The sequence below is a fragment of the Aphelocoma coerulescens genome, chromosome 17 (assembly GCF_041296385.1).
Source record: "Aphelocoma coerulescens isolate FSJ_1873_10779 chromosome 17, UR_Acoe_1.0, whole genome shotgun sequence".
NCBI lineage: Eukaryota > Metazoa > Chordata > Aves > Passeriformes > Corvidae > Aphelocoma > Aphelocoma coerulescens.
The window spans coordinates 6,717,824-6,745,513 of NC_091030.1; the positions used below are offsets into that span (position 1 = coordinate 6,717,824).

The window sequence follows — 27,690 nt, forward strand, 5'->3', positions numbered from 1 at the left end:
TAGCTTTCTCCTCTAAACTTTTCTTTTCCTTGCCAATAAAAGACAAATTTCTGAAGGACACAACATGAATAGGCAGGATTTTGAGTGCACTCCCACAGCTCCCAGATTTAAGAACAGCTAGAGGGCTCTGCCTGTCCTGCAACCACCTCCAAGTGCAACAAGTTACAAATTCTCCTCTGAGCACCTTCAATTACACACTGAGTTCCCCATTTTCGAACTGGAAAGGGGAGGAAGCCTCAGTGTCAGACAAATGTAATTTCCTGCATCATTCCAGCACCTGGATCTCTGTGTTCGTTAAATTGTCTAAAGATTTGTTCTGAAAAAGCTGAACTGTTTCACACATTAACACCTCTAACCCCAAGGTCTGCACATAAAAAATGGGTTATGGTCAGGAAACTATGATTTAAAAATGTTCAGAAAACAAAGTGGTCTTAGACTAAGCTGCTCTCCAGGGACTGAGCGAAAAGGAGGGAAGCAAAGCTTGGAAGTGATGTACTCAAAAACACCTGTGAACAGGAGGGCAGCAATCCCCTGAGCCAGTTTGACTCAGATGTCACTGCTCAGCACATCCATAAGGATTTCTGACAGGATTCTGGTTCCCTTGGCTGCTTTGCCACGTGAGCTCAGCCGTGGCACGACACGAAGACACATCGCGTTCCTAATGGGAAGGGAGCTGAGCTCCACCAGGGAAGGGGGGGATTTTATTGCCCCAACCAATGGATTTTACTCAGATTTGTATTTCTCTGACAGTTTTCTGAAATGAAAAAAAATCAATGAGAGCGATGGAGGGTCCATGTTTGAAAGGCCATGTTTCAGTGTCAGGGGCTTAGTTTTCAATCTTCACTACCTGAATGTGCAGGGAGTGCAATATGCAGGGAATTAAAGGCAAAGACAGCTCTGGCAGAAGAGCCCTTCGACTCCAGGAATATGCTTTTCCTTTTCTTTCTTGCATCTTACTTCTTACTCTTACATTTTGTGCTGGTGACACCATGCACTCATGCTCCCTGTGCAGGTATGTCAGGTAAACAACATTATTTGGACACTAGCTCAGAGATGGAGGTAATCACCAGTGCTAATCAGAGATGGATTTTAAAGGCAACTTCTTAAAAACATTTTATAACCTCCCAGCTAGTGACATTTAGTGGTCAGGAATAAAAACACCAACCAAAAACTACAAAAGGAATCAAAAATAAATAGATTCTAAACCACAATTTTGTCCTTCAAGGCTGAGTCTCAGTGATTAAGTTATTTTTATTAATTATAAGTGTTTCTTCATAATCTACCTTTGCTCTTATGAATGTAGGTCCAACTGTCAAAACCTGTAACGGCCATTAAATATTTACAAATCATCTTTATAATGGGAGAAAAGGTCAAAGTTAATAAAACTGACAGGCAGCTTCTGTCCAGCTTGATTTATACATTATTAAAGCATCACATACTGTACCACACAGAGTGCTCTCCTTTTTGGGGACAGGGGGTGTTCACTGAAGGGATCAGGAAATTGTTTCTTAATCATTTTTCTGAGGAGCAGAAGCAAGACCTGAAAATAGTGCCAAAGCAGGACCACAAGTATCAAAACTATGGCCAGGAGATTCATGGTCTGATGGATAATAGAGACACCATTCAGTTCCCTTTTCCTCTTACAGAATAAACACCTCTGTCTGCCAGCATCGACCATGAGAGAAAATCTCAGCTAAAACTACACCAATCCCCCCAAATTTTTGCTTAACAACAAGAGAACACCATTTCCAAACACATTCTCTCCACTTTAGGGAAAAGTACTGAAATGCATGTCAGAGGATGCTGTGGGTGCTAAAAGGCTCATGCAGGGAGGCTGAGATGAGCTCATGGGACACAAACCCTTTTTTGGGTTAATGAATACACAGAAACCACACTGAGCTCCAGGAGTCCTGAAGCCAGGGAATGCTGGTGGCTGGAATAACATTGGAGAGAACGTTGTGGGCACGTGCTGCAGCTGGAGATGAGACAGGGGGTGACAGAGCCTTTGGCTGGACCAGCAGAGCTGCTCTCAGAGGGGTCTGACACCCCACAACCCAACATGGCCAAAAGTTGCCAAGGTGCTGATGGTCAAACCTACTCTGCTGAGTGCATTCCCAGTAACATTCCCAATAACCTCTTCCCTCTGCTTCTGACACCTGTGTCCAGTTAAACCAGCAGAATGGTGAATACTCACTGAAATGAGGACTGAGCACTAGGCAGTCCTGCAAATCATTCCCCTATCAGCTGCAAAGGAATTCCCCATCACTACAGCAAGCATCCACATTTTCAGCTTTGGGGAATTCCACCTGGTTTGTGTGAGACTAAGCTTTTCCTAATGAAATATTTTTCTGCATAATATCAATAGGATCAATCCTTTTTCTCCAATACATGCAGATGAAACAGAAAATCTATTTCAGAAACCCAAGAAATCAAAACCAGCAACAACAAAAATCAATTTACAACATTTAGCAGCCAGGATATACCCCAGTGCCAACTTGTACAGGTTTATGATGAGTCTCATGATAGCTGATATTTTTCTTAAAACTGCAGTTCCAAGTACATGTGTGAATTCTACATTTTAAAATCAAAAGTGACTTCTTAGGAATGTAGGAAAGGTACTGAAAGTAACACTGCAATATACACAAAAGCTTTACACGAAGGCAAATGAAAACAGAACTTGCATTACTTTAAAATTATTTTTAAAGATTAATTATTTTTCTGTGTTAATGGCCACATGGCTGTATTTTCTAGAACAAAACACTATCACTAATGGTTCACATTTTCAGTGTTCCTGAGTATATGAAAACTATATTAATGTATTAACAGCTCTTCCTCACTAAATGAAGGGCATCAACAGAGAAAGCACTTGGGAGTCACTTTTCTCACAGCTGTAATTGTAAAGAGAGCAATTTCTTCATCTAGATAAGATATGTTAGGCTTTCACATGACCTATTTAAACAAAAAAAAGGTGTATTAAAGAATTACAGAATTGATTTAACTCTGAAAGCATTAATATTTTTAAAGAAGTCAATCACATAATATCTTTTCCTTATTCTACCCCAGTGACTCTTCTTATCAGAAATAAGGTAATATACCTCCTAAAACAACGAAAATAACCAGAAAGAACCGACCCATCCCCCAAAAAATCCTGTCTTGTGCAGATGATCTTTAAGATTTGGAGCAGACAGAAAACTTCTGCTACAGCCAGAACCCTGCAGAAAAGGTCCCTTTGTTCAAGTGAAAAGCACTGACCATACTGTGACAGGTTTCCATCTCAGCCTGTAGGGTTACTCTGCAGTGAATGTTACAAAACCACAGACATGGGCATAGTGTGCATTTAAAACTCTGAAAGCTAAAGCTTCATCATTAGAATCAAGCTGGGCCTAGAGGTCTTTAATTTACATAATTCATGGGCTGGAGATTTTGCATGTGCTGACTGCTGCCCAAACAAGTGAGTACACTGCACTTACTGACAAGGCCATCCAAAGTTGCAAAAACTGGTTGAAAGAAGGTAAGAATCAGGGAAGAAAAAGAACAAGAGAAAAAGAAAAAAACCAATCACTTGGAGCATTAGCAACTGATCACATCAGCTCACAGTTGCACATTACATTTTGCCACTAATTAAAGCCTTCTAAGCACCAACACTTTAAAAAGTGAAATCAGAATAATGATTTTCTTTGTAATCACATTACCCTGTTATTTTTTCCATTCTTATGTAAATATTTACTGACCATATACATAAACAGAAAAACGTTTCCTCAGATCTTGGTAATGTAAAGTTGATTTCCATTCTTCCAAGGAATGCCTTTCAGAGAGGTGGCTGACAGATACTCACCCACTGTGGCATTTTCTGAGGTCACTCTAATCCTGGTGATGCACATTTGCCTCCTTTAGGATGCACAGTGCTCTGCCCCTCATCATTAAACTACTTCTCCCTTGCAGATAACAAGGGATTTGTCTATTATGATAAAACTCTACTTGCTCTTTTGAAAAGAGCAAGGAGCAAGCAAGCAGGACACTCCCACGGTTTCATCTCCGAAGACTAAAGTAGGCAAGAGAGAAATTATACCACCTTAATTGATATCTTTAAGCTTTTTTCAGATAATGAGGCCTGTTTGGAAATTCTCTTTTTCTCCAAACAATATCTGATCATTTTAGGACAGCTGAATTCTCGACTGGACCAAAACAGCATCAGTAAGACAAAAGAAGAGTCTTCAATTTCTTTACTCACTGGTTTTCCTCTTGTGCAGCTAGGTTGCAGGCTTTTCAATTAATAGCAAAGTTAGACATTGTCATTGCTCTATTTTACTATTTAATGAGGACACTTTATTCTATTTTTTTTAAAGCATTTATGTCCCCCCAAACACCTTCCAGTTTACAAGAATATTTAAGCAAGAAACACCTATCCACAACAGGAACAAAGGCTGCTCCCATCCTACCTTTTTTAAATCCCTGTGCAAAAGCTGTTACACCTTTTTCTAAACATCCTGATCTGACTAAACTGTGACAATAATGAGCTCATACTTCTCTTACTGTCCTCTCTCATGCCTGGGCTGGGACTTCCATTGCAGTGAGATGCCACGGCCTCATCCTGGTCAATGAACCAGGATACAGAGCAGGCTGGGAACATCAGCCCTGCACATGGCCCTGCACAGGCCTTCTCTCTTAGGTCCCTCTCCTCCCTCTCTCCCTGACCTGGGAAGTTCAAAAACAAGTTGAGACATTTTTATTTACCTATATAATGACACAACAAACAGAAATGCATTGATACACATCCCTGTTTCTTTTAACACCTTGTCTTTGCTACAGATTTTGTTCCATTGTCTCTGAATTCCTGTTTTTGCTGAGAGTGCTGTTTTAATTAGTGTCAGATTTCAGCCTTAAAGCGTGTTCTCCCCATACTTTTCTTTCGAAAACATTGAAGTTCTGCTGATGAATGACTGCTGATGAATGTTCCCTCACTCCAATACTGCTTGCAAGTCTTTGGCTTTTTACCATGCAGAGATAGCAAATTTGATGGCACTTTCTTCAAGGAATTGGTCAAAACTTCAGCATCTGCATCCTTGCTGCCAATAAAATGACCTGCACTGTTCAGAGTCTCTGCAAAAGCCACTATGTCTCATTCACGTTTCTTTTTTTAAAATGTTCTGGAATCCATTTAATAGTTACAGAAGTGACATATTCTTGCTTTTTGGATAATGTCAACACAAAGGGACACTACACAGCCACCAGGCTGAATTTTAAAGGGATGTAATGTTTGAAATGGATAAAGAGGCACAGTAATCATAATCTGGGGTTACAAGCTACTTTATTTACCTCTTTAGAAGAAGAACTGTATTTTATGCTTAAAATGTTTATACCTCCAGGTACTCTGAAGGGTTTGAACATACATATTTACTGAAAGATAACTAAATGAACTGGCATTTATTTCATTGTATATGCAGCTACAACACAAACACATAACAGAATTACAAAAACCAGACTAGAATTATTACATTGTGTTCTGCATCTAAATGACAAAATAAAATCAGGTGCAGTAACAAACAGCAGCATTTTCAAGTAACCCTGAGCTCAAGGCAGGTGTTTAAGGTACAGAGGTTGTCCAGATCAGGCAAATGGTCTTAGTGTCACTCTGTGGGGTGTGTTCACAATTGTGTGTTCCTTTAATGGACTTCATTAAAGTCTGAAGACCTAAGAACTCACATGACCAATATCTGACAGAAAATCCTAATTCCTTTTTGACAGAAGCATTATCTTTGTATAGGACAAGTAATCTGTAGCAGGGGAAAGTCATCATTAAAACTCCAAGGTAAGGACACAGTTAGTACCTTCCCCCAGCACTGCCGTGCCCCCTTAAACAGCCACCAGAACCCTGGAGACACACCTCTCCTGCTAAAATTAATATTTCTAAAGCCCTAGACTAAATCTTTGGTGTCAGGGGCTCAGGTGGCAGGATGTCAGTATGAAGAATGACCTGCTGCCTCTGTGACAGGGGGTGCTCAGGTGCTTAGATAAGAAATGGGAAGATACTTTAAGCCCAAATGGCAGAATAAAGGGCTGCAATCAGGTACAGAAACACTCCCCGAACTGCCCAGCACCATGCCTTGATTTGCAGCTCTGAGGGTGGGCTTTACGACAGCAAACAAAGCACTTTATAGACAAATAAAGAAATTAATATTCTTCAACAAAATGTCTACATGGTGCAGCTTATGTAAATCCAACCAGCACAGGTGCACAACCAGACAAAGGGGAGACAGGCAGTCAAAGCAGAGATGAGGGAAGCCCATTAGTGGGTAAGCAGTGGAACAGTAATAACAACACCCAGTACTAGTGCTGCTAATTTATTCTTTCCCTAACTCATTAAATTTAATTATTTTAACTTCTGTTAAATGCCTTTCCTTAGCTTTGGTCGCTTGCACAATAATTAAAATGCACAATATCTTTAGACTTGCAGATAACCATACTGAGTGTCTGACAACAGCCCAGCTGAGGGTCTTCCTGCCAGCACAGGGAAACCTGGCTTTCCTCAGTCTCCTGTGGACTTCCTGAAGGGGAAATTGGAAGATCACAACTCCACAGTCCATCCTGAGGCTCTGCCAAGCTACACCAGACATCACCACTCTCTTCTACTCAAGGTGACCACCCCGCTGTACCAGCAGAAGGGGTTGAAGGAATATTGTTTAAACTGAGCCAAAGTTGCCAAATTAGGAGCTAATTCTTCCTTAAATGGTTACTTTTGGTACTATCTTTCTTTACATCTAGCAGGCATCCTGAAGCAAGGCTGCAGGGAATGCTAATTTCCTGCCCACTAGCAACAAGCAATTAAAGCTTGAAGCTGGAGAGTTTTGGAACAGAATGCATGAGGTTTATTCCCCTATAAGAACATTCCTACTACAGCTTCAGAATATTCGTGATCAGATTAACTTATCCACTTTTTCTAGATACTATAAAGCAACTCACAGAAAATATTCATCCATAAATAAGAGCAAATCTTAAATTAAAGGTCACTGTTCCCACTAGTTTGAGTAAGAGGTTTTAACTCTCATCCTTTCCATGTAACACCAGGGACTTTTACAGAGATAAACCCTGGAATCACCACAGGTGTCTGGAACTTCTGAAAAATCAGGTTAAAAGATATGTCAAGTTAGACATCCAAAAAATAAACAGACATTTATAAAAGTCTTAGGCAAATTATTTCTTTAGACATCAAAGAGTTAAGTTATGAATGTTTTTGGGAATGCAAAAAGAATCTATCAGGTTTGATTGATAAAAGTGTAGCTTTTAACTAAGACTGAAAAAATGGAAGACTGGCAACATTCTTTTCCAGAATAATATGCTTCCTCTGCTTTTTTTCAGCATAGTGCACATAAATCAAAGAAATGTTAAAGAGGCCCATACATCACAAGCTGGCATTTCTAAACTATTTACAAAATCTGTAATAGTCAAGAGGATGGAAAATATAAAAGTGTGACCAGCAAAGTTCCTGAAAGAAAAAAAGCAGTTCTACTATCCCAGCAGGGTTAAGGTTGGAAACTACTCTTCACTGTAGACTTTAAAAGCACTAAACCAAGACAATCCTGATAATGCAGGGTCACAAAAAGCAAACAGGATGGTGTTACCAGCCAAATCTAGTGTCAACTAGACCAGAGCACCGAGTGCCACCTCCAGGTGTCTCTTGAACCCTTCCAGGGATGGTGACTTCACCTTCCTGGGCAGCCCCTTCCAACGCCTGACCACCCTTTCCGTGGAGAAATTCTTCCTGACGTCCAACCTCAACCTCCCTGGCAAATGCTCTAAGGAGGTTTGAAGTACATACAAAAGCAGGGCTGACCTCACAGCTGCAGACAGCCCCACAAAGAGCCCAACTCCAGGGCTGAGCTGAGCTGTGTCTCCATCACATTGTCACGTCCCCACATCTAAGCACACAACAGACTTCGACAGATTAGGTTTTCCTCAACAACTTTTACAGATGAGAATCTCATCTCCTCTTCTGAAGGGAAAGAAGTGGATTATGGAAAGTTTATGTGTCCATCTGTTGGAGATGTCACACTCTGACTAGAGAGTGCAAAAAGCACAGAGATGTTTTACAACCAAATCCCAAACTTACTGTAGTCTGAACGAGTGGAAGAGCCATATGCTTTGCAAAAAACACCTCTTTTGCTACACACTTTTTTTGCCACAGCACAAAGAGTAACAGTTCGAAAGCTGCTGTAATCTTTATTTCTGAAAATAGATCACATATTCTTACTCTCATCTGCCACACTCGGGTGAGTTACTGATCGGAAACCAGAAAAACAAGGAAATACTACTCTGGGAAATGCAAACTAAAGACACACTGCACCCGCAGCTACAGTAAAGGGGCAGCTCCGAGAGCCTGGGACTGGGATGATGCACAACAGAAGGTTTGGTGCAATGACACATGAAATGCTTTTACAGCTTCCTCTGTTGAAGACTTGCAGTAGGAGCATTTGAGATGAAGCCGGGGGACCTCAGAAATAACTTTAGGAGTAAAACAAATGGAATACACTTCATCCTATTTTCATGGGAGCTTATAATGATATTATAATTAACTCAATTACACCACAAGATTAATAGCCTTTAAAACGCTCCCAGTCATTCATTACAGGCCTAATTAAAACTCTCTTTTGGTGCTGAGCCAGCAAGAAATATGAAATGACTTGCTAGCAACCATATAGAAGTATACAAGGTATTATCTTTATTGTGCTGGTGTTTCCATGGTCACAATTCAGTGAGAAGTTTGGGTTTGGGTTTTGGTTTTTTTGTGTAATATCAAAAACAAGAAAAAAAGACAAGATCCACTTCAGAGGCTCCAACACCTGCAACAGCATATCAGCTCACTACAGCTAACCAGTTTATTTCTAGTTTTGCTGCAACAGTTAAGGGCTTCTACAATAGCAGATGCCTTTCCTCCCACACATCAATTAATTTGCAAATGCACTCAGGTTGTAGAAATAATGAAGTGCTGAATGCTTCTCTATTGACAAGTTTTGCTGTCAGGAGGTGGATGCTGTAGGCGAGGTGCTAAAATCCGCTGCTTCTCTGTGCATGCCAAAGGAAAGACACGCCACATGAAACTTGGACATGAAACTTGGTCGACAGCTAACAGGGCACATCAATTACTTTATTTACTCCTCTCTCGTTGGAACCAAAAGGAAGAAATCCTCTCCAAAAGCTTTTTATTGTATTTATTTAGGTATTTATAACACACCGTTTACAGGGAGGTGGGAGGTTTTGTGCTGACCTAAGAAATACTGTATATTTAAGGAAAAAAGTAGTGTTTTTTATGTATTTTTAGGTATGCTAAAAAAGTTACATTAAAATTAAGGTTACAAATGAAGAATTCCGTAACTAGGAAATGCTTCATAATGCCTGTGCAATCTGAATCAGTCTGCCTGTGCTAAGGATTCAGACTTTCATTATGTGCTTCTTTCCAGACCTCAAATTACCACAGTCTGCAGGATCTCATGGATGAAGAGGCAGTTACTCAGCACCGTTTTCATGCACAGAATGTTATTTGCAGGATCTCACACAATGCCCACACTTCTCCTCTCAGATGCCTTCTACCATATTTCCCTGCTTTATCTTGCTTCTTTACAAATACTGTTAAATTTACCTTCACAATTCTTATTCCACTCATGCTGGGTGTGGATCTGAGGAATCTCAGATTTTTAAGAACACTAAATGTTTTTACTACTTACTATATTTGTAGTAGAGTTTCGACAGATAATGACTGCAGTCAGGTGCTGAGCAAGTCTTCGAAGCAGCCAGAAGAGGCTTTCAGCCAGGTCATGGCATGGTAGGAATCTCTACCCCCACTTCTATCACTTGAAATAAAGGATTAGTCTGGAGCAGTTCATGGCAACTTTTTGTGTGGACCAGCCACTAACTGGAAGTAAAGCACATCCCATCAGATATTCTCTGAAACCAAGTTAAAAATGGAGAAGATGAACTTTCAGTTCCAAGGAAGGCAAGTCCCAGACTATTCCTCTCCAATTCATTCCATGCTTAATTACCACAGATGTTTAAGCCACCTACCTCAGCAGCAGTCCAAATCTGTTAAACTTTTATTTTCAATTACAGATTTGTTTTGTTTTGTTTGCTTTTATGAAGAACCCTCTTACCCACTTTCCCCTCCTCAATATACGTTGGGACAAAGCAGGTGACCCATCCATTACCTTTTCTTTCATGAGTGGAATAAATTGACCTTGTTTGATCATAAAGGAGGAGCATAGGAACCCAAATGCTTCTGGCTCAGTTCTCCTGTCTCTCAACTAGAAAACCCTGTATTAATGAGCACTAGCCAAATGGTAACTAGGTGATTTTACAATTAAAATTATGCTTAAAACCATTTTCAAGTGTTAATAATCGAAAATGTTATTAGTAAAGGTACTAACAGGTAAGGAAATTTGCTGTTAAAAATAGATGATTTTCTGCTTTTTAAAATATGCAATTTGCAGGCTGACCTTGTTCCTTTTAAATTTTTATAGCATCCTCAGTTCCAATTTGAGATTTTCATATGGGGTAGGCAAACCTTCTTATGTTCTGTATTAAATGCGAGACACCTCCTTGGCATGATCTGCAATATTAATAATATAACAGTACCAATTTCAGGAGCAACACTGTAGCATCAACACATGCATACCTGCATGAATCAAAATTTAACCATCTACATCATGGAAAACTTTAATCTATCACAAGAAAAAAGCAGTTCTAAGACAGCTCAAACACAATTTGAGATTTCCTCTTTTGCCATATAAACACATGACCTTGTCATGCTTCACAAGGTAACGCCGACGTAGGTGATGCAAGAAAACATATGCTTCTCTTTACTGGGCTCAAAATAGGAACAGAGGGGACAGAGAATGATACTCAGGGCCAAACCCAGGCTTCTGAAGACCAGACTTGCAGCTGTCACTGTAATGAGCAAAAACCATCCCCGCCCACACCAGCCCTACAGTATTCCTAACACTGACTGCCACTACAGAACTGGGAAAATACTTTCTGGAAATTACAAACATTAGAGATTCATTACTTAGCTAGGAATTTGCACTGGTGTTATCACAGGGTTTTATGACTTGGAGATTGAGCCATTTTTATGTTGCTGTGGGACACAGTTAAAGCCACAGGAAAATAAAATTATTATTTTTCATGGATTTCAAAGGAGACCGACATATATTTGATTTTCCATGCACTGGCTGTCTTGCAGGCACTCTTCAACAACCCAATTACCACTTAAATGTCTACCATTTAGCCCACAGACATTTCAGATCCTCATTTAAACCTGGACATACCTTATTTCTGTATCTTGATAATCACTACAAAAATCCTACCAGATCAAAGCCCAGCCATTTATCAGCACCTCAGTTCAAGGCACCAAGTAAACAGACATTCCTCTCACTGCTTTGTGGACTTCATTACTAATGAAGCAAAAACTGCAGACATCAATCTATTGCTTCAGATGGCCATCATCAGAAAAATAAACAGAAATGTGGCTGGTCACAGTGGCTCATCTGGCACATTCACTGGAAGGTAAATTAAAAGCACTAATGACCAGAGCATGACAAGTGAGGGAATAACATTGGACTGGAATAGAAAATGATTCCACACAGCTTCATTCAACCAAGGCTGTGTTTCCTCCCTCAATCATAATAAACAAATATCAGTGATTGTTTTAACTCCTTCACCCATCTCTGCTGAAGGCCGTGCTGCCTACAAGCCCCTACAGAACAAATGAACACTACTGGCATTTTTCTCTGAATGTTCCCCAATACCAAGAAAAAAATGAAAGGGGGGAAAATTTAAAAAAAAAACAAACCTCATCACAATATTACTTTATCTCTTGAAAGAGCCAGGGAGGCTCTGAGGGGGTTCTCCTTCCCTGCACCTGCATCACCCAGTTCACAGCTGTTATCACACCCAGTCCTGAGCTGGATGATTTCAGAAAGTCCAGCTGACCCTGGGGAACAGCATTGACCTCCCTACACATAGTTTGTGTTGTACCAAAATTTCAGCATCACCCTGTTGTGCACTGATATCAACCTCATCCTATCAACTGCTTCCCATAAAAACCTCAAAGCATCCCATATATATGGTCTGCCACCTTCCAAAACTTGCCAGCCCTGAACAGACACAGAATACCCTACCTTAAATTCTCATTTATTCTTATTTCCCTCACCTCAAAAACCAAAGCAACTCTTTCTCCAACAGTTCTGAGCTGGCCAGAAGCAAACTCCCCATGGAGCTGAGCACGGCATGGTGCCTATCACTGCAGTATTGTGGGTGCAGAACCTTGGAGAACCACTGCAAGTGGGAATGTAAAAACATATCACACATGTGAGAAAAAAGAAAACAAAACCCAAACCTGTATCTTTCGGTCTCAAAGACAGAGACAGACAGAGACAGATAGAAATTACATTTAAAAAAACCCAATGTAACTGTTACATTACAGTTACAGTTGGAATTTTACATTACAAATACAATCTTGAAGCAGACATGAGCTGATAAATTCAGCATTAAATTTTCTAAAAGTATCCTCAACTCTTCAGCAGTGCACATACTTACACAACCAAAAAGGATCTTTCTATATGAGCTCATAGCACCAGCAATATGACAAACTGGTGTGCATTTAAGGAAACTGGGGCGGTGGGGGAGCGAGACACTGTTTCTCACACACCATGATTTTTGAACTTGTTTCCATCACTTCTCCAGCTACAAAACCGTTTTTAATGAGGACACTACCTACCTACCTCACAAAGTTCATTTTATCAAGCCAATAATTCAGCAACATGAACAACTGACAATTCACTCAACTATAGTTTTTGCCTGAGGCGTTCACAAAAACATAAAAGAGCAAGGAAAACTTAAAAATGATGCTGGAGAGCTGAAGCCTTGCTGGCAGCACGCTGAACAAACAGGAACAATTGAAAGCTAAGGAGCAGTCAGTAATTTATACGACTGAGCCCAGTGCCTGGACAGTAAGGAAAACAGATGGCTCTGCAATATGGAGATGGCTCCATGAAAAGCAGTCAGCACAGGGATGCTGCAATAGCTCAGTAGCAATAGTTTGCCTGGCTGTAACAGCCACAGCAAACCAAATTCCATCATTTCAGAGGATAAAACAAAAGAAAAGTAAACGGAGTAAAAGAAAACAGAAGTTCTTATTACAGTTGGCCTACATTCCATGATAAAGCGTGGGCCCCTTCAGAGTTCTTCCATGAGTCCTGCACAGACAGTTCTGTGCAAATAAATGAGCTCCATCCACCTGGCAGGAGCAGCGCTCCTCTTCCTGTCCCGGCCCCCTCCCAGGAATTCTGCATCACACCAAACGTCTCTGAACGTCAGCTATTTAGTTCTACTTTTAGCTCTGCTTTAAATAAAAGTGTGTGGAGTGCAAGCTGCATAATGAAGGCTCAAAACCATGGAGATGGCACAGACTGCACTGGGCAGCACTACCAAGCTGAGGGGGTTTTAGGGTCTGCTTTTCTTTCTGGCAGACTTATTTACATGGAACAAAACCAAAATTTGCCAAAGGAAGTTTCCAACTCCATGCTGGAGGAGACAAGAAGTTGGTTCCAAATGGAAATGGCCCTGTTTGAGCCTTTAGGACGCACCCAGAGGCAACGGCAGCGAACACATCAACACATCAACACGGGAAGAGCAGGTGAAGGAGTTCTTGACAAATGCATAAGGACCTCAAACTAATTTTTTTAAAGTATTGCATTTCAAGGCCATCGTGACTAAGCAATATACCAGTTATGCAAGGACTTAAAATAAGCTAGAAATCTAGCACAAAACTTTTCAGAAAGGCGAAAACATTATAAACTCTTTGACCGTAAGAACCTCTTAAAATAAATATATACTCACTATGGAATCAGAGCACAGGTGAAAGCCTCAATTTAAAGCCAAGCATGAGATCCTTCTTCCTCTGCAAGTTTCCTGTGATAAATCAGGTTGTTTAAAGGGCAAGCTCAGTAGCTGGATTTAGCAGAGGAAATATCATCTTGCCTTGCACACCATGACAGGTGATGCTACTCAGCTACAGATTATGCTGACATATTCCTGTTTCACCTACAGGATTATCTTCATTTTTAAAAAATCCACTAAAACTAGTGTTTTACTGTAGAATACGCCTATTATTTTTCTTAAATCAAAACTCACTGACACAGTTGCTGATGTTGGTAAAAGGCCTCTGCACAGTTTTCCAAATGGTTCAGAATTCAGCATGAGCACACAACCGCCTGCACTTGGGGTAGACTTGTAAAAGAAACTCAAAAGCACAAGTTTATCATCCCTCTCAGGGAGTAACCAAATGTTACGGTTCTTTAAAGTAATAATCAAGTAGCAAACCAAAGCAAGTTCTTTTTAAGGAAGATGCTTTCAGACATATTTCTTTTTCCAGACTTAAGCCTGAGACATTGTACCAGAATTAGAACAGAACCTGCAGGTACAGTCCCAGCATCCTCCTGCCAAGACTGCGGCCACTGGCATTGCTCTTCTCAAGAAAGCAAACTATTAAGATTGATGAAACACCTTTGTTCAAGTACTCCTGCTAATAAAGGGATTATTCTTCCCCTTTTCTAATGGGTATTTTATTCTGGCAACTGATGGATCTTATATTAAACTGTTTCAATTCCAAGAGGCATCTGCTGCTACAATTACCAAACTGAAGAAAGAAGGGATATAGAGCCCTGTGATTTGAAGGAAAAACAAGAAGAGAAAAAGGCATAAAGTTTACATGACACCAACTATCCTACTGACAGGTTTTTCTAACTTTGCAAACTTCCTTTCACGCAGAAATATTCTTTTACAATCTGACAATTCCCTGTAGCCTGAAAACTTCATGAACATGTCACATATTCTTGTTTTCAACCTCTTTGAAGTCCCTGCAAGAATCTTTCTAACCTGCTGGTCAGGATGACATGCAACTGCAGACATGAAATTAATAACTGCATTTGCAGTACCCTTCTCAAACTACTTCTGCCCTTTACAAGATTCACTGTTTCCCTAAGTACCCTTTTAATGAAGACAAACAAACATCAATAAAGGTTAAAAAAATAAATAGATTTAAGCAACTTTCAAGAAAAGAAAACCCAAATCATTCTGTCAAGGCACTGTTTGACTTCATCACTGGGAAAACCACAAAGGACGTGCTGCTGCTCCAGTCTGATCATGCAAGTCTCTGAAAACTTTCCCTGGTCCATTATTTATTTAGAAAAAAAAGAACCTTTCCAGATTTACCATAAGAGAAGTGAACATGAGACATTAGTTTTGCAGACTTCACACTGGCTGACAAAGCAAAACACAGACTGAATTTAGGCAGCCAGCAGAGCAAGAATCTCTGAAAAAGGGCACCTTAAATAAATGCACAATAAATGTCTCCTCAGCCCACTCAAGCAGAGCCTTCAGCCACTGCTGTATGTCCATGTCTGCTTTAAAAGCAGGTCATGGATGCTTAGAGAAAAGCCACAGACCTTGATTTCCATCCATCTGGGAATTACTACATTTTGCAAGTTAGCACATATGAAAATGCACTAAGGACAGTACTCTCCGAGTTAATTTAGGCTCAGAGAGTTCTACCACAAATAACCTTTGTAAAACAGTTAACATGACCTACAACAGATTTTTTGAAGGAATGTGACTCTTAAAAAGAATCATCTTTTCATGTTCTGCTAACACAACAAAACCTTTTCCACAGCCTGACCATCAGCAAATATGCATCTACTAGCCACAAAAGAAGTATCATAAAAGTTACTTTGAAATTTGTTTGAAGATTAGCTAAAAGCATCTGCAATGCTGTACTCTCCGATTCAGGAACACCTTCCAAGCCATGAATGTCTATTCCATTTTAAACACTTCTCCCCTGCTATTCCATGGAAGACCCACACAAGTTTATCAGTACAGGAAAAGAGCAAAACTTCATGAATAAAATCCTATCAAACTGATACAGCAATAATATGGTTCATGAGGGAACAAACTTTAACAGTAATTTGCTTTGGTTTATCAACTAAAATGAAATCTCTTTCTCCCCATCAACCCCTTCGTCATTTCAAGACTCTTATTTTGCAGGGAAAATTAATTTTATCTGAGCAGGTGAATATTCCATGTCCCTGCTGCTTTTAATTCATGCAACCTGCTATGCCAACACAGTTGTTTCACTTGGGCTCTTGCAAAAAATTAACAGGAAATTTATTCACCTGTGTGTGCAAATATTGTTGCCTATTACATGGAAATATGACTTTGAAACACCGTATTTACAAACCAGAATATTCCAAAGCTGCATGGTCTCTGTGGACATCTGTATAACACCAAAAACCAGGAGTAATGGGAAGTTCTTTTGAAGGTCCCCACACATGAAAGGGGGGTTATGCTGACTCTCTTGCACCTGTGCTGCTCTTTGAACAGACAGAATCATCCCTGGGATGCGTCAACTCAAGCAATTGCATGGATTATCTAACAAGACAGCCAGACTGCAGCTTTCCTCACAGCTTTTCCCTGGAAGAGAGATTTGTTCCTTCCAAAACCGTCGGGTGCAGTGAACTCTTCTCTGCTTCAGCTCTTCCAGAGGGAAAGTACTGGCTTGGAGGAAATAACAACTAAGTAGCTCCCTCATCGACAGCAGAAAGCGAGCATATTGACTTGTGCCCTTTCTGTATTGATGCTCTGGCTGAGTAAATGAAGATGTACAGGGGAAAAGCAAAGAGCACCACATGCGGGTATGCGACCCAGAAAAGCACAGTAGCAATTTTATATCTTCTTCAATCTTCCTGAAATGTGATTACAGTTGACCTTTAAATCTAGTAGATCAACCAATTGATTCTGCTGGAACAACCCTGTGTGTGATCTAAGAGCATGCCCGTGCTTAAAAAACTTCCCATGGCTGCCTGGCATAGTCATTTTATTTTGTTGTAAAAGTTACCAAGATTTGTCTGAATTGATTTTGCTTGCAAGAAAAACACACCATCAAAACTGCAGCATCAGCAGACACTAAAGGTCTTAGATTCTTGCAGGATGAATGCAATATCAATACAATTAGGATGTATCCATACGAGGTACACAACAGGGATGGAAAGAAGATGTTTCTAATCTCACTTAATCCTAATGCAGCCCCAAGTCTGCTTTTTTAGACTGTGGGAAAAAAAAAAAACCAACAAGGAAAGCTACAAACACTCCAAAGTATTTGCCAGGCAAAACATTGAATTTGGAACAGAAAACATATTTAACAGCTCTTTGGGAAGTAAAGCTTTAAAGCTTTTGTGTCATGTTGGACAGTAGTTTTATTTCAGCTGCTAAACTGTCCTTCAAAAAAAAAAAACTCAAAAGAGACTTCAGGATGGTATTTGTCCATAGTGGGCTTGGAAGTGAGGATCAGCAACACCAGAGATCCTACTCATGTACAGCATCTCGGATTTCTCTGAGTACTCACTCTGTAGCACAACCCTTATTTTATAGTTCTTTATTTTATAGATGGAAAAGACACGCACAACAAAGTGAACAACTTGTGAAACCTCATCCAGCAAGCTGAGGACAGAGGAAGGAGGAGGATGTACAGCTCCAGAGCCCCTCCAGTCCCATGACAAACTTGGCAACACTGCTGCTCCCAAAACCTTCATCCTCCCCATCAGAAGTGTTTTGAGAAGTCCACATCACACACTCATGTTCACAGAGTCAACTACACAGCAAGTTCTTCTAAGCTGAAAGTTATTAACTTCACTCCATATTACATGTGGGGTGTCCAAAAGAACCAGAAAACTGGAAATGAAAGGTTAGCTGGTGCTTTATCAGTGACAAGAGAGCTCACAGACTTGATCAGCTCTGTCATCTATGAAAATTCTACAAACAGCTTTGGAAGAAGCATCAAGCAGTGCAGCCAAAAAAAAAAAAAAAAAAGGAAAAAAAAAAAGAAGATGGCACTGAGCAAACTGAAAATGCTACACTGAAAATTCTGAAAATACAAGACTTGACTCCAGAGTAAAACTGAAGCAGACGGCAAACCAGAGAACTTGTTAAGTCTGAGTGCAGAGACAACTGCAGAGAAGACTCTAAATAGAACCCAACTGAAAGCAGATGGGTAGGGCAGGGAACATTAGAATAAAAATCTAACTAATGGTAAAACACACAGAGATGTTTTTTCTCAAAAGAGAAACATATATCCACCCTCACTGAGGGATAACCTCGGAGGGAGGAGGAAGCCATTATCTTTTTAACTGCAGCTTATTTGATACAAAAGTGACATTTTCTCTGAATGAAGAATTCTTTTTCCATAAAGAAAAGCCACCATCTGAAATGAGACAGAGCCCAGTAACACTGCAGTAGTTGAGAATGTCATGATTTCCATCAGAAAACTGTTTTGCAGAGATCAGGAACAGCTGTTTCAAACTGAATTAGACTAAAACTGGAAACAAGCTGTCAAAACCCAAAAAATATATTTTATACATAAAAGAACGTATTTGATTCAGCTGTTTTATCATGGTGGTCAGCCAAAAGAGAAATAAAGTAACATTCTGAGATCCAGACGTTGTCGCAAAGACTCTCTCATTTTAACACTCTTTATGTAGATTTATTCCTTTGAGCATTTGGAATAGGAAAAATGTCAAACAGCTCATATCACAGATTCTTGAATATTTTCAAACCATGGGCAGCTTAAAACAGTTTAAAGACACCTGAGGACTCTTGCTGCTCCAGTCCACATTCTCTGCATCTTCCTTAGCAGTAACAGGCTGATGCAATAAGGAAAATATACTGAATTGATGTTGACATGAAAAGATTAAAATAATTCACTTTAACCCACCGCTTGTGGGTAATAGCACATGCATCCAGCTCCTTTTTGTGCATGCTTGCAGATCCTGGGAGGCTTTTAGTGGGTATTTTCAATATTGATTTCCCCAGGAATTGCAGTTTCATATAATGAGAAGTAAATACATCTATTTTAGAATATATTGTGGAATGTCACATCAAGATACAACTCCTTTGTGTCTAATGGCCCATGCAGTACACAGAGCACCTTTAGTACTCTGCCACTACCAGTTACAGGAGCTTAGAGAATCCAGATACAACAACCAAATTAATCAAGGCTGCGCTGGTTTTGAACAGAACTATTTGTTCCAAAGCACAACTCTGAACATCAAAGACCTCTGTGATTTTATTACACGCTGTAAGATGTAGCCATTATACCCTACTTTCCAACCAAGTCTGAGGTAATCTTGAAAATACCCTTAGCATTTCAACACGGTCATTACTTCTCATAAAGATGATTCATGCTAATTCCATCTAATAAGGATATTAGTTATTACTGCCAGCTTGTCAGTAGATGGGCTTTTGAAGAAGAGGTATCTGAGAACAAGCAAATCATGAGCATATAAAAAAATGTACACCCCAAGAAATGCATTTTTTAACTCACTAGAAGACCAGGCAAGTGTGCAACTGCAGCCGTGTGCCATTTCTCCTCTCAGATTACTCACCCAGTCCAGATTTAGGCATTTTAACTTGAGGGCTTAAGTTTTCAGCACACTCAGTGCAGCTCCAAAGCATGACTGAATGCTTCACACTAAGCCAAGAACTTCACAAAAGAGCACAACAAGGTAACTGCTGCTCAGGATACAGAAACTTTTGATCTTTCTGTGAAAAGATCAAAAATGTGAAAGACTAGCACCTGGTAAAATCAATCAGCTTTCATTAAATCTTCTTTTATTAATTCAGAGGACATCTTTTTCCACATATACTGTAACTGAACAAGTGTCAGTGGTTAAAAGATTTTATTCATGTTTTTTGTTTCTTCTGCAAGAATCATTACATTCAGGCACTTAAAATTAGATTAAATGAACTGCTATAAATGCTTGGGCTAATCTTGTATCAGCAAAGGACATGATAACACATACTGATAAGCGTCTTTATTTCCAGAATTTCAGGATTTTACAGCTCTAGTAGATTTAAATGCTAGCTCATACCAAGAAAATATACCAGCAGCAAACGGAGTTAGGAGTGAAGTAGCTCTGAGGGTAATGATCATATTCTGATCTCTCCTCTATTTTCCTATCAACCCCCAAACCAGCCCAACCACGGCACCGCTCAGATTCCAGGAGAGCCAAGACATGGTTCTGGAACTACTCAAGAAGCCTGACAGCCAGGCACAGGGTTACACAGCCTACAGTTCTTATCCAATAATGGTCCTGATGTCATGGTCTGTAATTTCTTATTCACATTCTTCAACTGTCACAGAGCCACGAAACACCACCATTTGTCCAGGGCAGAATTATTCTTCCCTCCCAGGAAAATAAAAATCAGTCTGCATTGAACCCAAGAGGCAAGAGATTTTGAGGGTCACCACAGACCTTCTGGTTTACACACCTTCAACATCAGCAGCTCAGTATTAACTCCTGCTGAACAAAAAACTGCTGTCATATTTTTGCCAAATGCACATTTCCACGAAGCAGCAACCAGTGGTCAGAAATGCAGTTTTGATTACAGGCTTACACAGTTCCTTACACAGCCTAGTCTCATTTTTATTAGCTGTTAGGCCATCTCCATGTTTTGTTACCCAATTATCAACAGCATGAGATTAAGATACAACAGGGAAGAATTGAGCATTGTTTATATGCAATTCAAACAAATAAATCCATTGTGAATTGTCGGGGGGGGGGGGGGGGGCAAAACTTCAGTAACTTCAAAAGAGAACTCCAAAGAAGAACACAGATGAGTGCACTTCTGCATTAGAAAACCAAATAGCAGTCACAATAAAAGACCTGACAACAACAAAAGTAGAGAGCAACAGGGTGACATCATTAAATTTTCCATTTTATTTGATTTCCTCTAGCAGCTACAAAAAATCTTTTCCATATAAAGAATATCTGTGGGATGCTTATCACCTGCATCAGTTATTTTATATTAGTGTTCATATTCTTCAAATGCCCTTCCTATGAAGGTCACTGAATGCTTTACAAACATCTTTAATTTGCCTCAAAGAAAGCAAGACAGGACACTGAGTCTCTGAAAACACCCTTTGTGTTTTCATGGTGGCAGTGTCCACGACACAGTCAGGCTTTATCACCAGCAGCAAGTCAGTCTGAGCCATGGAGAGCTGAGGCAGCAGGAGAACTGGAAATTCAAAGGAATGCTGGGTCTGAGGGTTTCTTGCAAGGCTGCTCTTGTTTTGCAGTCCTGCATATTCATCAATTAATCCCCAGACAACATGGATTTCCAGTTACACTTTGTTGGATTCCTCAGATTCTGAAAGTAAAGCCTCTTCTGCTGCTCTGATGGCTGTACTGGGAGTTACCCATAGGCCACATTTCTGTGTCTGTGCCTGGCTTAGCTGGATTCAAACTTAATACAAAGCAACGCAGTTTTAATTTGGTTTGATGACCAACTACACAACTTAGAAAGAGAGAGTGATCACTGACTTATAAATTACATATTTGAGCCGTGAATTGTATGAGGAGTTCTTGCAGAGGGAAAAAAGGAGTTAGGGGAGGAAGAACCAGGAGTGGGCAGAAGCATTTTGGTTAAAACAGAGCCACATCAATCATTTCCATCCTGAAATAGGCTAACAGCTAGGACATTAATACTTATCAAAGAAACAGGGGAAAAAACCCACTCATTAGCAAATAAAGGTGTTGCACAGCATTAAATAATTCCCACCAGCTGACAAGGGGGCTGTGATTTATAATAGTGTGTTATTGATAGATCACTTCCCATAATTAGGAAAAGTGAGACTGGTACTGCTTACAGCATTATTTTGATCAGAGCCTTGAAAAATACTGTTGAATAATAAACACTAGGCATAACAATAGAAAAACACCCTATCACTGGTCTCAGGCTGCTTCAGATTTGAAACAAAATACTCTAAAAAAAATTCAGTGAGAAAGACAATTCTGTTTGGACACCTATCACGTTACTTCACAACAGCATCATGGTGTGAATTATTACTATGATAACTCTGGGAAGATCACAGATATAAAACATTCAAACTATGTAGCAAAAATAAGTCAGAATCAAAGGCTAATTATTTCTCTTTTTTTTAAGCAACAAGTTACTCCTCATAACTCTTCTCTTCCTGAAGTATCAGAGTAACCTCAGTCTACTAAAATGTCAAATAAATCCAACTAATTTCTCTACTAGCACAAGTCAGCATTTGTTGGAAATTCTCACCTGCCATGATAACTTTCCATAGTGCATAGAAAAAAACCACACAGGGAATTTTCATTTCCTTTCATTCAGATTATCAGGTGTCAAAAACACTTTTATAGCTTTAAGATAAAAATAAAATAGTTACAATAGCCCTGGCTTGGACTTGAAACCAACACAGGAATTGAAGGCAAAGTAAAGAGAGCCCAAGAGATGAAGATTCCAGGGATTCACAGCTGCAGAGGAAAGATGCATCTTCCACAGAGAAGAGGGACATAAGTGATGTTATCCATCTCCAATGCCCCAGACACTGCTCTAGGCAGGACCTCTAGGGAAAACAAACCCTATCTAACAAGCAGCAGCTGGTAATTCTGCCTTTACTGTTGCTACTATTGTAAGCTTCCCTGTTTTCCTTATGGTTTTCACTATTTTCCCCATCTCACTATATTCACTTTCTTTTTCAAACTATCATTGCAGAGCTCCGAGACCCTCAGAAAAATTTCATGCCCTACCTTTTTCCTTCTCCAGTAAAGCACATGTAGACTATTGAAATTACATTTTGGTACAAGCACTTTCTTCCTCATCAAGGCTTTTCCAGTGCTTTTCCCTCCCATTATTATAATATCAATGATAATTTGCACACTACCTGAATTTGCCATCCCTGCCACTGCTGGTCACTAAAATCAACCCAGTAATAATAAAAATCAGTATTCTCCAGGCAGACAAGTGAGCAGTAATTAATAACTGCAGCAGTTGGAAGCAGAGAGGTAACCACCTGTTTCCCAGCCATATTAAAAAAAAACAAAAAGAAAAGGAAAACTAGAACATTAATGTAATTCTGAACAGCAAGGGCATTTCACCAGACATTTGCCCAAAATTACACAGAATTAAAAGCCCATAAAGGGCATTTTTCCAGACTTCCAGGCAAACAACATTAGTCACTGGCTATATTATACCTGGCATCTACAAAACATTTCTGTCCAAAGAACTCAATGCACTTGAGACACATACAGACTAGAAAACTCTCCCAAGAAGTAGGTTAAGCAATATTATCCTATTTTATCTGCATGAAAAATGAGGCACAGAAAAAATTCATGCAGCCTGTTCAAGGTTACAACAATTAGTAAGAAAAGCAGGAATAGAATCCAAGTGGCCCAGCTCCTATTTTGTGTCCAGTGCACAAAACCCACGTGCCACTCATTTCTCCAGTGACAGGAACATAAACTCCTGTGGCTGATCTGCACAGGAAAGGAGCCCACAGCTGGACCTTCCAGTGCAGCTCCCTCTGGGAACCTCTGGTTCTGCTCTTTACACAGCTGATTCCTCCAGAATCTGTGGATTTCCACACAACAGGATGTCACAATATTATAATGCTGCATTTCTGCAGAAAAAAAAGTCCTGAAAGGACAAAATTTTGGCCACCTGCCTGATATTCCCAAGAAGTGCCAACACAATAATCCAGTTGCATTGTCCATGCTACTGTAAAACTACAATAAATTCACAATGTTTGAGCACACCCGAGATTCAAAATTAATGTTCCTTGGAATGAACATATCCTTTTATAATCAAGTTGAAGTAACTTTTTTTCCTGTTCTGCAGTGTTTCTCTACTATCATGGTTAACATTTAATGTCATTTATTGTCATTAAACTCAATATTTGTGTCTAATCAATACTAAGCTACCAAGTGCAGCTGTAACAAGTCTGGTCTTTCTCTACGTGGTCTATTGATTTTTTTTTTTTTGGAGGCCTACAATAAACACAATTTATACAAATAATTTATCAGGAAACATATCAAAATAATTTAATAAACAAAACCTATCTATACCTTTTCTCTTCAGTCATGTGACAGAAAATCATTTTAACTCATTAATGGTAATCTTAACAGTTCGATTTTAAATTTATGTAAAAACAAGAGGAAGCCATGAAGCAACAAATTTAAATCCAAATATTTTTAGCCTATTTCCACATGCAGATGAACAGTAATTTGTTTTCATTTTGTATTTCCCAGCATATTACTTTCAAATAAATTTATGACAACTCCTGTCCACCTTTGTTCACTTGGAAAACTTATAATGCACAGATATCATGAAGTTTATCCAAGTTGCCAAAAGAATCTTTTCACAGATAAGTAAATTATAATTTGACATAAATCCTACTTCCCCAAAAAGTTACCAAGTCAGAAAAGTTGATTTTTTGCTTCCTGCTTGAAGCAGTAGAAAACAGCCTTCCCAAACACGTGGTTATCACGTTTTGTAAGCAGCATCTCATGAAAACAATACCACCACCCCTCACATACACCTACACACGGGTTCAAGAAGAGTTGGAATTGAAGTAAAGCACATGGATAAATCCAACTCTGAAAACAGCAGGGAATACAACACTGCATTTCAGTGAAGTTAAAAATCAAGAAGAAAATTTAAAATAACATCACCTGTTCCAAGACTACAATTGCTCTCAATTTTCCCCACTTCTACCACTGCTAATAATATTATTTAAAGTCTGAACACAGACCCTTTACTGCAAAGGAAGGGGGAGAAGGAAAGATGACTTGCAGAAGACTATTTTTACTTGGACAAGTGCACTCTGCTGATGCTGCTGTCACTCAGCAATGCAGGGGAGACTGAGTTTGCTGCTCTCCAACAAACACAGCATTCCTTCACTGGTTGAAAGTAATTCTGGAGTGTTGGTTTGGGAGTTGATCCATTCTGCACACACCCTGCACCTGAACAAACAAGCAAAAAACGTCCACAGTGATTAAAGCTCAAGTGTGGAGCATGAACTACCTAACAGCATCCCAGCAAGAGAGGGGAAACCTGCCCAAAAAAGCATTTTCCTTGCTCAGTGGACATAAAGTACACTATTTTCTGTTCCACTGGAGCCAGTGGAAACACCTTAACAGGCACTGCCTCAGGCACCCACAGGGCGAGGGCATGGAACTCTTTGCCAAGGACAAAGGATGAGCAAGTACACACTGCAGGCCATAAATAACCTCCCTGAAGCTGCAGATGGAAACCCAAAGTTTATACCACTCAAAGAATGAGCTGACACTCCTGGACTCCAAACATCTGCATCTACTCTGACCACCAGCATTACTGTAGCTGGATCAAGTGACCACACCACCACAAGCTTCATTAAACACTTTATGTGTGGGGAAGTAGGACACTGGTTTAATCACAGCACCAACAAGTAATTTTCCCCCCACAAAACCTCTCTGCAATCCAGTATTGAGAACAAATATTGAGAAACACACAGTTGCTTAGTAAAGGATGCTGATATTCATCAGTTGGTGGTCTCATCTCCTGCAGAAAACAAGCAGCACTGGGAGCAGGGAAGGATGGCACAAGGGCACCTGGCATAGAACTGTCCTGAAGAGCAAGAGAAGAGAGTTCTTACAGTTTCTTCCACAAATCTGAGGTAGCATCTCTTTTTAAAAAAATAAGTCAAAACTTAATCAGTATTTCAGTCTAGAAAGTGACTTTCAAAAATTCCTTTAATCTAAATTTAGCTGAAGCCTTCTGCTCTGTGGTGATTTCCCCTGAATTCCAAGATAATGCAAGAAGCAGGTACCTGGTAATGAGGGGTAAGGCAGAGCCTCTGCAGACCCAGTCCTGCCTGTTCCAGGCAGTATCAGGCCACACACACACACAAACCAGGAGCCCTCCTGACTGCTACTGTCATCTCAGATTTCACCTGCTCAGACACAGCAGTGTATTATTACAAAAAAAAATCAACTACCAAGATGTACATAACTACTAAACCCAGAATTCAAGTACAATGACTCAACAGAGACAGTCCATGAGAAAAAAAACCCTACTGCTATCTACAAACTTCCTATCTTACCCATAATATTCTCTCTGCATTAACTTTGCAGAATGATAGCTCATTTTTACCTTATCTAATATTGTATCTTCAGTATTACATTAGAGGGTACATATGGATCCTTCTGGGAAACAGCACTTGAATTGTAATAAAGATAACCTCCTTTCTTAAATAAAATTGAAGAGGAGGGGAAAAAATTTTTTTCCAGTAGACCTAAATACTGCTCCATGGCTGCTACACATCTCCATGCACCCCACAGGAAGCAAAGTAATTCACTTACATGATTTCTACTGATACATAAAAATAAGCTAAAGCAAAGAAGAAAAGCCACTTAGCTGTTGCTTGCAATAAAATAAACTTAAACTTCCTGTGTTTTTCAGCTATGGCTTGGTGAGGGCTGTTAAACACCTGAAAAAGGAAAGTTCCTTTACAGCTGTGTGTGTATGCAATTAATGCATTTGACAAGCTGTTGTGTTCCCAAACAGCTGCTTCCATTACACGGACAACTTTACCATCTGCAAAACCATTGGATAAACTACAGTAAGTAAATATCAGGAGAGCAGGTGCTTATAAATAACAAGCACTGCCAAGATAACAAACTTCTGTAAGGGAAGTTTTCATTCTTCCCACTGGACTTTTTCTTACTCCTGAAGCAGGTAAATTTAAAATCAGAAATGGAGGAACCAGTGCTGTGACTCACAGGAGCAGTAAAAAAAGGTTCAGGGCAAGTATCTGTGAAATCACAATTAAATGAAACTCATCTCTACTGCACTCAGCCAAAGGGGTCAGTAAATTTGCACCTGAAAGTGGGTCTTCTCCAAACACATAACCAAGCACAGGTACAAGTATTAATTATGGAAAACAAAACAAGCTGTCAGGTCAGTCTAATTTCCTATGTCAACACTCACATCTTAAACACAGTATTTTTCATTTATGTCTCTGACTATGATCTTCACTCCATTTCACGCCCAGCACTGCTACTCAACCTGAAAACTTGTCCATGCATCCAAGACAGAATGAAATCAGGCATTTGCTGGCCCCAACATCAAAACAAAGCTGCAAATAGAAAGAAACAACTATTCTAACATCTAGTATCTCATGAACCACAGGAGAGTGCTATGATATACTAAATACTAATTTGCTTCTCATAAATACCCAGTTATTACCAACCTTACTTATTACTGTCCTAGAAGTGACTTCTAACAGTCTCCTCACATCTTAAAAATAAGCAGAATGCATTGAAACATGCAACACAGTCTGTGCACTCATTTTCCTTGTATTTCGTGAATGTTCTTTTGGAATGGCACCACAGCCCCAGAAGTCTCCTCCCCTGGCAGCCATGGGGCTGCTCATGCCATCAGTAATGCATGAACAATCAAAGGCAGAGGAAAATGCCCTTATCTCAGCTCATCAAAAATACAAGAAAGCAAGCCACAAAGGGGTCACAAATTAAAAATTAAATGCAGGCAGACCTAAAGTGTATTGACAGACCATCACTTCTAAACCATCCCTGAGAAGCAGCTGGAAACAAGAGACACATAAGAATAGAAAGCGGCCAGAAGAAGTAATGAAATAACTCTTACTCAAGAAGTGTATTTAGCAATGAAGAATTAAGCAGGAACAAAAGCATCTGTGCTGGTAAATCCAGCAGCTCACACTCTCACACAGGCAGCACATCTTCTGCAACTTAGCCAGTGGTTTTTTTTAATCTCTGTTGTCTCTGACTTCTG

At 39.8% G+C, this 27,690-nt stretch overlaps 1 protein-coding gene across 1 annotated transcript in view; it reads right to left on the reverse strand.

The window, feature by feature from the left end:
* Positions 1 to 27,690, reverse strand: part of MED27 (mediator complex subunit 27) — an 84,052-nt gene that overhangs the window by 51,751 nt on the left and 4,611 nt on the right. The window lies entirely within an intron of this gene.